Below are 12,366 nucleotides of genomic sequence, written 5' to 3' on the forward strand. Positions count from 1 at the left end.
CCTAACCCAACCCAATTTGGGTTGGGTTTGGGCCAACCTAGCTCGAGTTGTAACCTTACAAATTTGCATGCAATTGTTATTTGAGACTGTTTATAGTTGAAACAGGCATGGCTCATGTGTGAGAGACTGTTTGTAGAAATGTCAAATTGGCGCTTCTTGTCCTACGGTGGTAAAGTTTATTCATTTTAGCTGAAGTGACTCGTGTGATGTGGTAATTTATATCTCTCATCAATTTCTATTGATTAATCCAAAATGTTTCAGGTAGAAATAGTAATTATACCAAACACAACCTTAATGGTGGATAAAAAATTCAATATCCCTTCTCTGGGTTGTCCTGATTCATATGATGGTGCCCTTGCCTCAAGGGTTGCTTTGTTAATTTGTCTACAAGGTGCTTAAGACACTGAGCAACTTTGGTGATGTTTGGTATTGATGATGATTTCTCACACTTGATTTTGTGAAAGGCAGTGGTTACTGAAATCAGTGATTTTTCAAAATCACTTTTTTTTCTTCATTATTTGGTATCATTTCCTCCATGTCAGCTAATTTTTTAGAAATCACTTTTAAAATTATTTGGTATTGATTTTTAAGAGTGATTATTTTTCAATGAAGCACTAGAACACCTTCTCGCCCATAGGATGCCACCTCACCCAATAAAAATCGGAATCACCAAATGTGGTGATCTCTCACCCAAGTTGATTTCAGGGATTTTTTTTTGCCGGTTTCTCAGAAAACGACATAATCAACCAACCAAACAAAGAAAAAAAATCACTGACTTTTCAATTTCAGATGCGATACTGAGAAATCAGCATCGATGCCAAACATCACCTTCATTACCCCGGATTGCAGTGCCCTTGCCTCAAACTACTGCAAAGACATTTCTAATTAGTGACAATGACATGGGTGGTAGAAAGCAAATCTTGGGCAATGAAAGATAATCATGGCAATGTCTTAAAGAACGGCCATACAATATTTTGACAATGTAGGTGAGACCAATAAAATGAAAATTTAATGAGACAAAAATACCCATCAAATAGGTGCCAAAAAAGGAATAGGTATAAAGATAAATAAAAATGAAATTAGGAAATTTTAACTAAACATAAGAAAACACAATAAATACACTTACCTGGACCTAGGTAAGTGCTATTTGAAAAATACTCCAGAAAAGTCATTACCTGGAAACAACGGGGTTAAGATACTTACTTGGGAATTTTACTTTTGGCCTTTACTCTCGGAGTTCCGAGATGTTTATGTTTTTCTTGTTATTTATGTAGGGTTTACAAAAAAATTCATTTTCTCTGTGTACCTCATTTTCCTCATCTCTAAAATGGGTAATTTACTTTCTAGAATAGGAAGAAATTGCCATATGCAATAAAATTAGCCCTTTTTAATAATAACTTTTTATAATTAAAACTGTTATTCTCCCATTTTCCTGCGACAGGTGCATTTATAATTTACCCAATTAAGTGACTTCCGGAAAAAAATCAAACGGGACCTCACTGTCTCACATATGTGAGGTTTTGGACATTTCACGTGGAGTCTCTTCATAATATTCTTAGGTAAGTACGTTTACCCAAGAATTAGGACGGGAGATGTTTCCGATGCATAGTAGAATGTGCCGGTGAAGCGCCCTGTGTGACGAGAAGATCCGGTCGCTTCCTCAAAAACTAATGGCCCTCACTATCTCACATATGTAAGGTTTGACATTTCATATGGAATCTCTTCGTCTTCGACAATAACCTGGGCCCGGGGTTAACATATGGTCGCAGTGGCAGAAAAGTTGAATTCCAAAAGCAAATAATATTTCTCAAGGATTTGACAAGATAGCTATATTCCCAACCTTAGACTGGGTCAGTTGTCAGTTGGTATATTACCCGGGACGTTCCAGCAGGGACGGGATTCGATTCCCGCTGGCCGCTGCCACAACTTTAGGGAGAGGGTGGTGGTGCGCCAGGCAACTGCTCCTGTGTAGGATTCAAGGGGCGTATCACCAAATACCCAAAAACCACTAAAAGATGAACAGGAAAGGCTCACAGGGCTTCTTCGGATGTGAGCACTCCCGTCTGATTGTCCCTAGGAAAACCCCCTTTTACTATCCCAGTCATTACCATATCTTAATAACGTCTATTCAACCACCATTATTCACCACCCACCCCCAAAGCAATAACCAGCTAACACCACCCACTCCCGTCTGATAGCACAAATTCTAATTCGCTTGGCGCTTCTTATCTTTACCCTCGCTCCACCGCTTCTTATCTTCGTAACTAAACTGTTTTTATTTTTTTTCTTATCTCCTGTTATCCCCCCCAAAAAAGAAACTTTTTTACCTTATCTTCATAACAAAACTCACTGCACATAAAATAAAGCAAAACTAACGATGCTATTGCTAATTGGAAATAAAAAGAAAGGCGACCCACCACAGAGTTACGGAATATTTTCTTCTTCTCCCGACGAAGACGACCTCTTCTCCCGAAAACTAAAACCATGGACAGATCTTCATCCTCTGAAGACATCGATAATGAGGTTGGATTGGTTTCATGCTGGGGTCAATTCAAGCTTAAGCTCTCATGGCCGAAAGGATTTGATAGCGGTAGGCAAAGAAATGGGGATTGCAACTTCAGAGCGGTCTTCGGAATCAGGCAGTCGAAAAGAGGTGGTGGTTTCAGGTATGATCCCCTGAGCTACGCTCAGAACTTCGATGAAGGTTGTTGGGATGAAGATAATGGGGATTCGTACCACCGTGGGTTTTCCTCTAGGTTTGCTGCCCCTGCCTCAAAAACGCTGGCAGATTAGTGAAAAGCTGTTCGTACTTGGTTTCAGAGGGTTCGTCGTTGATGAACCCACTTGAGCCGTTGAGCATTAGATGAGTGGGATTAGCTTATAAAGAGAATGTATACCACTCGTCAAATAGATAAGCTTCTTTCATACTTTTCATATTAGTGAATATAGAGATAATCAGCAGAGGGACTAATGAATATGTTGGTCGAGAGAGGAGGAGTTTACCAGCTCTCTGCTCTACTTTTACATATAACAGCAAATCTATGTACTGGTACATTAATGTATTCAATGGACATTTCAGATCTCATAAATATCTGTCTTTGTTTAATAAATTTATCTTCTCTTATTCCAGAAGTACTTCACGTGTTAACAGGTAAGCGGTTCTAACGTCAGCCTGAAATAAAAAAAAAAAGAAAAAAAATCCAAATTTAATATATAGAATGCTGGGTATGTGCTCATCAGTATAGGGCTTGGAAGGACGTTTGCGTTGCGTCCTCCATTGAAGGAGCTCATTTTTTTTTTCGATATGAGCAATGAATTGCCAGAGAATAAACAATTATAAGCGATACAGAAAGAATGGAAATTGTATTATTTCTACAGTTTTCAGTTTCTCTCCTAGATGATGCTGTGGTCCAGAGACGTTCTTCGGTATATATGCACTGTTACACAGCCTGGAGGAACCGACATAGCATATTTTTATGTGGTTTTCCTCCTCCTGCAGAAACAAATCCAAAAGTAGCCGCCTCCGTCGCTTCCGGAGATGGGGCCGCGCCACGGCTATCATATCCAGAATTGTAGCCACTTTTGTAAACAAGGCCGGGACCTCGAGCACTGGCAGCTCCCAAAACCACCTGGAGCTGCTGAAACCTCCATCACCTCCTGAACTGTGAATCGCCATGAAACCACTCCCTTGTTCCGCAAGTCGGATCCGATCGTCGTGCTTCTGCACCGAATTTCAGATACGATTATCCTAGATGATTTATAATATTTGTGTAGTGGCTTTACGGGTTACGGCGAAACGTTCTTTGACTTTGAATGCACAGCTCTGAGGCTGGTACTAGTAGAGCCCGGATCAGCGACCGAAAGGTCCTAAACTTCTGGACTACCTAAACCTGGAACTCTGGAAGCTGGAAAAACTCTGGCCTTCAACAGACGAACCGGAACAGCCAAAGATTTATTGCTAAACCTGGTGCCGTAGAGGGTAATTAGATAAGAGAGTATAATTAATTAGGTGTCAATACAAGTTCTAGTATCATTGGTTGTAATGTATGTACTCATATAAACTACAAAAATATATTTATACAATATGTAGGAGCCGATAGGCAATTTTAATTTGATGAAAAGCGTATCCAAGTGTATTCATACGACCATGCGGTAGGTGTCAATTGGATTGGCGTCCAATCCCATAATTTACCAGATCCAATCCAATATGATGACTACTTCGGATCATTTTGAACTGCTCCAATTTTAATGTCTTGACCGTCTAATCTGTTAAAAGTGGTTTTAATTTAGATTGATTCCAACCTAAATCCAGTCCATCGGTACCTAAATTCTTATTTTCTATTAATGGAATAAATGGACCAAGTTTTGGACTTTAACTTCACAGGAAGATTAAAATTCAAGGGTGTTTGATTAATAAATTACATGAAAAATACACTTATACATATACTTTGAAAATAGTTTTAAATTTCCATCAAATAATAGTTGTTCAATTTGTTTTCTCTTTTTTAAAATCTTGTCTCACATTTAAAAATTATTGAACTTATTTTGAGCTTTTAAATAAAAGCTTATTTATATAAAATCTGATTCAATCAGAGCAAAGTCTGTTCAAACAACCATCATATCCTTGCATTAGGAATATCTCCCCACGAAATAAAGCACATTCGTAGGGAGGTGTTTCCAATGCAAGGCTGTTCAACGGGCCTTGCACTGACTGAAGCCGATCTCTATTTATACACCTTAAATTATAAAGAGGAACCATAAAAAAGTTATACATAAGAGCGTGTACACATGTGATGATGTGCAATCCGGCCGGTCTTAGCTGTCAGCGGTCTTGCCTCTGAACCGAGTAGCAGAGAACCTGAAACGGAGGAGATGAGGAAGCTCCGGGGAGAACCCGGTGTAAAGGCTCTGAAACTTAAGTTAGAATCCTTCAAAGGCAAGATAAACCAGATAGCGCAAAGTTTGCATCCCTCCTTATTGGGGGTGGAGAGCCTTTTATAACCACCTCGCGCACTCACTCCTAGACTCCTGTCAGGTCGGGAATGAGTATTTCCGTGATTCTGCCAATTCGGGCGTCATCGCCTCAGTCAGGTGCGCCGCCCCTGGATACGGACTCCTTCGGTGTCAGGTACGGCGTGGTTTGTCCAGTTCAATGCTCCGGAAGCGAAGTGCCTGGAGCGGTGCGTGAGGTAAAAGTCTCGAGTCCGGATAAGGGGGGCCCCGAGCTGTCATAAGACGGGCCAGTTCAGGTCTCTGCTTTGTGCGACTCGGGGTCAAAGGGAAAGTTCGGGCTCCTCGTAGGGAGTTCGACCACTAAGTAGGGGGCTCGGGCACCCTGCAGGGAGTTCGATCACTAAGTGGGGAGTTCGGGCACCCTACAGGGAGTTCGATCACTAAGTAGGGAGCTCGGGCCCCTTGCTAGGGAGTTCGAGTTCCTTGTAGGGAGTTTGACCACTAAGTAGGGAGCTCGGGCCTCTTGCTAGGGAGTTTGGGTTCCTTGTAGGGAGCTCGGGCCTGCTGGTCCCTTCCCTTTGGCGTTTGTACCCTTGGTACGTTGTCTTAAGTGCCGAGCTACTTGCCTTTTTTGCCACGTGCCACGATTTGCGAGGTCGGGCCAAATCTTCCTTCATCAATTGCCCCCCACTTCTCGTGCTAAGGGTCTTGCCCTAGCGTGCAGAGTTCGCGAGGTGTCAGGTAGATTTGTCCTGCATTTTGAATCTTGGTCTTGTTGGCGCGAGGTGCGTTGCCAGGGTTTCTTGGGCTTCTTTGAGTGTCCATTTATGTGGGAAGCGCGTTGGCCTGTCTAAATGCTGATAGATGTGGCGGCGCGCGCGCGTTACTTCGAAATTTCAAAAAAGCGTGCCACTTGGGGGCGCGAAAGCGGGCGTTTTTTCAAATTTGAAAAAGACGCGCTGCTGCCGTTTTTTCTGAGGAGACGTGCGCTGGCATTCCGTCAGTTTCGAAAAGATGTGCATCGGCGCTGTCAGTTTCAGAAAGACGTGCGCCAATCACGTCTCGGTCTCGGGGGACGTGCGGTCAGGGCGGCCGTAGGCCGTCGGATTGGCTTTGATCTGAAACGTTGCCTTTTGGTCACTGTGAGCATAAATAGCGGGGGGGGGACCCCGGTTGTTGTCGCTTTTGTATTTCTCTCGAGCTCGCGTCTGAGTTTCAGCTCGCGTCCAGGTTTTTTCAGTTCGCGCTCAAGGTCTTCCGTTCGTCCGAGCTCCTATGGTCTACAGCTTTCGTCCGGGTGAGTACTTTCCTAGGTCTCGTCACTCCCAATGTCTAGCTCAGATGGCTCAGATAGTCATTTCAGCGGGTCTGATGCAGGTTCTACGAACCAAGTTGCATCCCCCGATAGCTTTAGCGAGCCGGAGGTAGAGCTCGAGGAAGAGTTCGAGCCTGTAGGCTGTGGCCCTTCGGGTAATTTGGTGTCCACCTCTCGCCGGGGTCGGATGCTAGACAAGTTCGGCCCTTCAACCATGACGTCCGAGGGGCTCCAATCCCTCATTACTTACTATAACTTGCCCGAGGAGTATGTTTATTTCATACCTTCGGGTAGTTTTCCTTGGGAACACGGTCCTGATGAGATCGTGATATTCCGAGAGCCGCTCACCGTGGGGCTGCGATTGCCTTTCCACCCCCTCTTCGTCGAAGTCTTGGACCACTTCGGCGTGACAGTCGGCCAGCTTCACCCGAACTCCATTCGGAACTTGGTGGGGACAATCTCCCTTTTCTGTGATGAGAGCTTTCCGTTGGACTTGGAGATTTTTTCTTCGATCTTGATGCTTAAGAAGCAAGCGGGTCCTCTCCCCGGGCGTAGGCGGGCTTACTACCTGTCTCCTCACCCGGGTTTTAAGCTTTTACACGAGCTCCCCAACAAGGTCCCAGCATGGAAGCGGGACTATTTCGGGGTGCGAAGTGTGCTGGGGTGGCCTTTTCAGACCGGGTGGGGAATGGCCGCTCCCGACTCCGAGATTACGCTTGACAAGGAGACGGCGAAGGGCCTCCGACAATGGGCGCGACTTGGGCTGAAGTGTGAACAGTATCTGACGGAGGCCAAGCTCATTGCGGCCGGCCTGAGCTCGGGTAGGTTCTTCACTTAGAGACTCTTATCTTGCTATCTTTCTTGCTTTTTACTAATGGCGAACTTCTTTTCACAGGTGTGATGGATTCGCGAGGGACCCGAGGTGGGCACTTGTTTCAAGGTATGAAGAGGAGAAAGCGGGTTGCCAAGCGAACTCGCGCCGAGGTGCCTCAGGATGTGGAGCCCGAGGTGCCGGGCTACCAGCCAGAAGATCCGCCCAAGGGGCCCGAGATGGTCCCTCCGATGCTGGAGCCGGTGGGGGGCCCTTACGCTAAGACTACATACACAGGGGCTCCTACATACTCTGGGGCTCCCGCTTACTCTGGGTCTGCTCACACGCGAGCTGGGCCCTCAGGCTCGGGGGCCCCGGGAGATTTCAGGAGTGTGTTGACGCCGACCCATGCTCTTCAAAAGAGCAAAGAGGCTATCTTCCCCGAGGAGGTCGCGGCGTGGACTGATCTCCCTCTACACCAAGTGGCCTGCCGTGCTATTACCCATGCCATGGTGGTAAGTGTTTCCCTTTTTTAGAGCTCTTTGGCTTTTGTTTTGTTGGTTCTTTTGATCATTCGGTCTCTTTTGGTAGGTGAATTCTTCTATTCACGCTTTGGCGGCTCAGGTGGAGAGGAGCTCGAGGCAGGCGCAAGCTGCCGAAGAGGCTCGTCGCGCTGCCGAGGAGGTTGCTCGTGCTGCTGAGGCTGCTGCTCGCGCTGCCGAAGAGACTGCTCGTTTTTCACGGATCAGGCAGGCGAGGTCTCAGAGAGATGTCGAGGCCATGGGAGTGGTGGTGAAGCATATGCTCGTCGCGCTGCCGAGGAGGCTGCTCGTGCTGCTGAGGCTGCTGCTCGCGCTGCCGAAGAGACTGCTCGTTTTTCACGGATCAGGCAGGCGAGGTCTCAGAGAGATGCCGAGGCCATGGGAGTGGTGGTGAAGCATATGGCGGACTTGACGCTGGATCTGCAACATCAGGTCGAGTATCTTTAGGAGGATATCAGGGAGAGGACGCAGATCTTTTCTCAAGGTATCGAAGATGCCAAGAAGAAGGCCGTCGATGAGTACATTGCTTCGCCGGGCTTCGATGATCTGATGGTGGATTCATATAGGAGGGGTTTTAAGCTAAGCCGGTGGATGATCCGGAATACGTACCCCGAGCTCGATGTAAGCGCCATATCCACTTCGCGCATAACTCAGGAGATGGCTAATGCTGCTGACGCCGATCCAGACTCCGAGGGTGAGGCGGGGCCTTCGGGTTTTGTCGAAGTGCCTTCTGATGACGAAGAAATAGACTCGGGCTTGTAAATTTTTTTTTTTTTGTACTGCCCTACTTTTTGGAATGGAATGATTTGTTTAAGTGCTAGTTATTCTCTCCCGAACTGAGCATATTTGCTGAACTTCATGTATTTGCCGAACTGACTATTCGTCCGGTCTGTTTTCTGCCTGAGTTAACCGCACTCGCGCGGATTGTTTTCTTCGCTTGCTTGTGCCGAGATTCCTTCGTTAACTCGGCATCCTTGCCCGTAGGCTTTGGTGGTGATTTTACCCACTTTGCTTGGCGGTCTAAAGGTAGTATCGCCATAGGTTGACAATGTTCCATGCTCGGGGTACTTGTTTTCCCTCTAGGGTTTCGAGCTCGTATGCCCCCCCAAGTGCTTTCTTTACTCTGTAGGGTCCTTCCCAATTTGGTCCAAGTTTCCCTACGCCGGGTTCGGGTACCATGACCTTACGGAGAACCAAGTCGCCGACGTGGAAGTTCCTCTTCTTTACTCGCGCGTTATAATACCGAGCTACCTTTTGCTGGTAGGCCGTAGTTCGGATGTGCGCGAGGTCTCTCACCTCGTCCAGTAGGTCGAGGTTGGTGCGTAACTCGTCTTCGTTTGTCTACTCGTCGTATACTTCTAGTCGCAGCGTAGGTACTTCGATTTCCGCCAGGATTACCGCCTCGGTGCCGTAGGTGAGGTTAAAGGGGGTCTCTCCTGTGGCGGTTTTTTCCGTGGTTCGGTGAGCCCATAGAACACTAGGTAGCTCGTCCGCCCACAACCCTTTATCTCAGTCTAGTCGTGCTTTCAGTCCGCGGAGGATGGCTCTATTTATTACTTCTGTTTGGCCATTTGCCTGCGGGTGTGTAACCGACGTGAAGTGCTGACTAATTCCCATACTTTGGCACCATTCTTGGAACTTGATATCCTCGAATTGTTTGCCGTTGTCAGAGATCAGTACCCGAGGTAGCCCGAAGCGACATACTATGTTCTTCCAAAAGAAGTTCTGTATGTTTCGGGCTGTAACTATTGCCAGAGGTTCAGCTTCTATCCACTTTGTGAAGTAATCTACTGCCACTACTAGGAATTTTCTCCCGCCTGTCGCTGGTGGGAATGGCCCCAGAAGGTCGATGCCCCATTGGGCGAAGGGCCATTGATTGGTGAGGTATTTGAGGTCGGCAACGGGCTGATGGTGGATATTGACATGCTTTTGACACTTGTCGCATTTTCTGACGAGCTCGATGGCCTCTGTCTTCATCGTTGGCCAGTAGTATCCTTGTCGAAGTGCTTTTTGGGCGAGGGCTCTGCCCCCCAGGTGCCCGCCGCACAAGCCTTCATGAGTGTCGCGGAGTACTAGTTTGGCTTCGGCAGGGCGCAAGCATCGCAGGTAGGGGAGCGTGTAGGATCATCGGTACAACCGTTCGTCTATAATGACGTATTTGGCTGCCTGGCGCTGCACCCTCTTGGCTGCGTTGCGGTCCGCGGGGAGGGTTCCGTTTAGCAGGAAGCTCGCGAGTGGGTCGATCCAGCTCGGCTCTGCTTCAGAGACGGGAGCGACCTCTTCTGCCCCACGGTTCTCATGGCGTTGTGGCTCGTGCTGGCTAATCGGGACAGGGTGTCGGCCTCAGTGTTCTCTGACCTTGGGATTTGCTTAATGAAGTGTGACTGGAAGTTGAGCAGAACCTCCTTCACTTTTGCCAAGTACACAATCATTGTGAGCTCGCGCGCTTCGTATTCGCCTGTAACTTGGTTGACCACGAGCTGGGAATCACTGCAGATAACTATGTGCTTTGCTCCGACCTTGTGCGCTAGGTTCAGCCCGGCTATCAGTGCCTCGTATTCCGCCTCATTGTTGGATGCCGCGAACTCAAAGCGTAGTGCGTATTCCAACTTTGTTCCGCTCGGGCCGCGTAGCACTATTCCAGCCCCGCTGCCCTACTGGTTCGAGGAGCCATCTACGTGAAGGATCCAGGGCTCCTCATCCCAGTTCGTGCTTGGTCTAACTAGGAGAGATGCTACGTTGGCTGCTACTTCACGGGATTTGGACTCGATTGGTTTGGGAGCTCCGAGCTCGCCCGAACTGGGGATCTCGGGCTCGACCGACTCAGGGGCATCGAGGCTAAACGTGCTTTCTGCAATAAAATCTGCCAAGGCTTGGGCCTTAATAGCAGTTCTTGGCTTGTACCGGAGGTCGTACTCGCTGAGTTCGATGGCCCATTTCGTCAGTCGGCCGGAAACCTCGGGTTTGAGTAAAACTTGTCTCAGAGGTTTGTCGGTCAAGACGATGACGGCGTGAGCCTGGAAGTACGGGCGGAGTTTTCGAGCTACTATCACCAGTGCATATGCTAGCTTTTCTATCTGCGGGTACCTTGTCTTTGCTCCCTGCAAAATTTTACTAACATAATATATGGGTCGCTGGACCCGGTCTGTTTCCTTTATTAGTACCGAACTGACCACCTCGTCGCTTGCCGAGAGGTACAGTTCTAAGACCTCGCCCCCCTTGGGCCGGGCTAAGGTTGGCACACTGGCGAGCTAGCCTCTTAGCTTGTCAAACGCGAGCTGGCAGTCTTGGGTCCACTCGAACCCTTTGCCTTTGATTGCTTTGAAGAAAGGTAGGCAGCGGTCTGCTGACTTGGACATGAAGCGGCTTAGAGCGGCTATGCGGCCGTTTAGCCTCTGAACTTCTTTTACTTTTCGAGGTGGTCTCATATCTAGGATGGCTTTGATTTTATCTGGGTTGGCCTCAATACCACGCCGATTGACAATTTAGCCCAGGAATTTGCCCGAGGTGACGCCAAAGACACATTTGTTGGGATTCAATTTCATGCTAAACTGACGCAGGATTTGGAAGACAGAATCTAAGTCTTGTATTAATTCTTGTGAAAACTGTGTCTTGACGACCATGTCGTCTACATAACACTCTATCTTCGTGCCAATCAGGGGCCGAAACAGCCTATTTACAAGTCTTTGGAAGGTCGCCTCGGCATTTTTTAATCCGAAGGGCATGACCTTGTAACAGTACAGGCCGAACTCGGTTATGAAGCTGGTTTTTTTCTCATTTGACTGGTCCATCCGGATTTGGTTGTAGCCTGAGTAGGCGTCCAGGAAGCTTAGCACCTCATGTCCCGAAGTCGCGTCCACTAGGCGGTCAATTCTAGGGAGGGGGAAGCAATCTTTCGGGCAAGCTCGGTTCAGGTCGGTGTAGTCGACGCACATGCACCACTTGTTGTTCGCCTTTTTTACCAGCACAGGGTTGGCCACCCAGCTCGGGTAATGGACTTCCCTTATGAAGTCTGCTGCGAGGAGCTTCTCGACCTCCTTGTCGACCGCCCTCCAGCGTTTTGGGGCTAAGTTGCGTTTCTTCTGTCTAACGGGTCTGACAGTTCGGTCCATAGGGGTTCCTCGACGGAAGCACCGATCTGGAGTGTGCGAGCCGGGTTCGTAGCCGAAGTCGGGATTGCGACTGTTTCCTCTGTGGGCGAAGCTCGTTCCTCGCCTTGCTCCGCAGGCCACTCTTGTTCGAGGTCGTCGGCTGCCTTGGTTTTTCCCTTCAGGGCGGCAACATAACACTTGCGGGACTCAAGCTGGTCGCCCCACGCTACCCCCACACCGAAGTCCGTAGGGAACTTCATGGCCAAATAGTAGGTGGAGACCACCGCCCGTAGGATATGCGTGATCGGCCGCCCTATTATGGAATTGTATGGGGAGGGGGTCACGACCACCAGGAAATCGTGATTGAGTCTGACCGCACAAGGCCATGTGCCGACTTCCACAGGTACTGTTATTTTTCCGAGGGGCCTGACTTCCTCTCCGTTGAAACCCACCATGGGAGTGTTTGCGGGCTTCAGTTCGCTCCTCTGTAACTGTAGCTGGTCAAATGCTGATTTAAAGAGGATGTCCGCCGAGCTGCCCGAATCTACGAGTACGTGTTTGACCTCGAAGTCGATGATCCTTAGTTTAATGACAAGCGCGTCATCGTGGGGGTAGCGGACCCCTCGCGCGTCGTCCTCCATGAAGAAGATTGGT

The sequence above is a fragment of the Nelumbo nucifera genome, chromosome 5 (genome assembly GCF_055504915.1).
Source record: "Nelumbo nucifera cultivar China Antique chromosome 5, China Antique-T2T, whole genome shotgun sequence".
Taxonomy (NCBI): domain Eukaryota; kingdom Viridiplantae; phylum Streptophyta; class Magnoliopsida; order Proteales; family Nelumbonaceae; genus Nelumbo; species Nelumbo nucifera.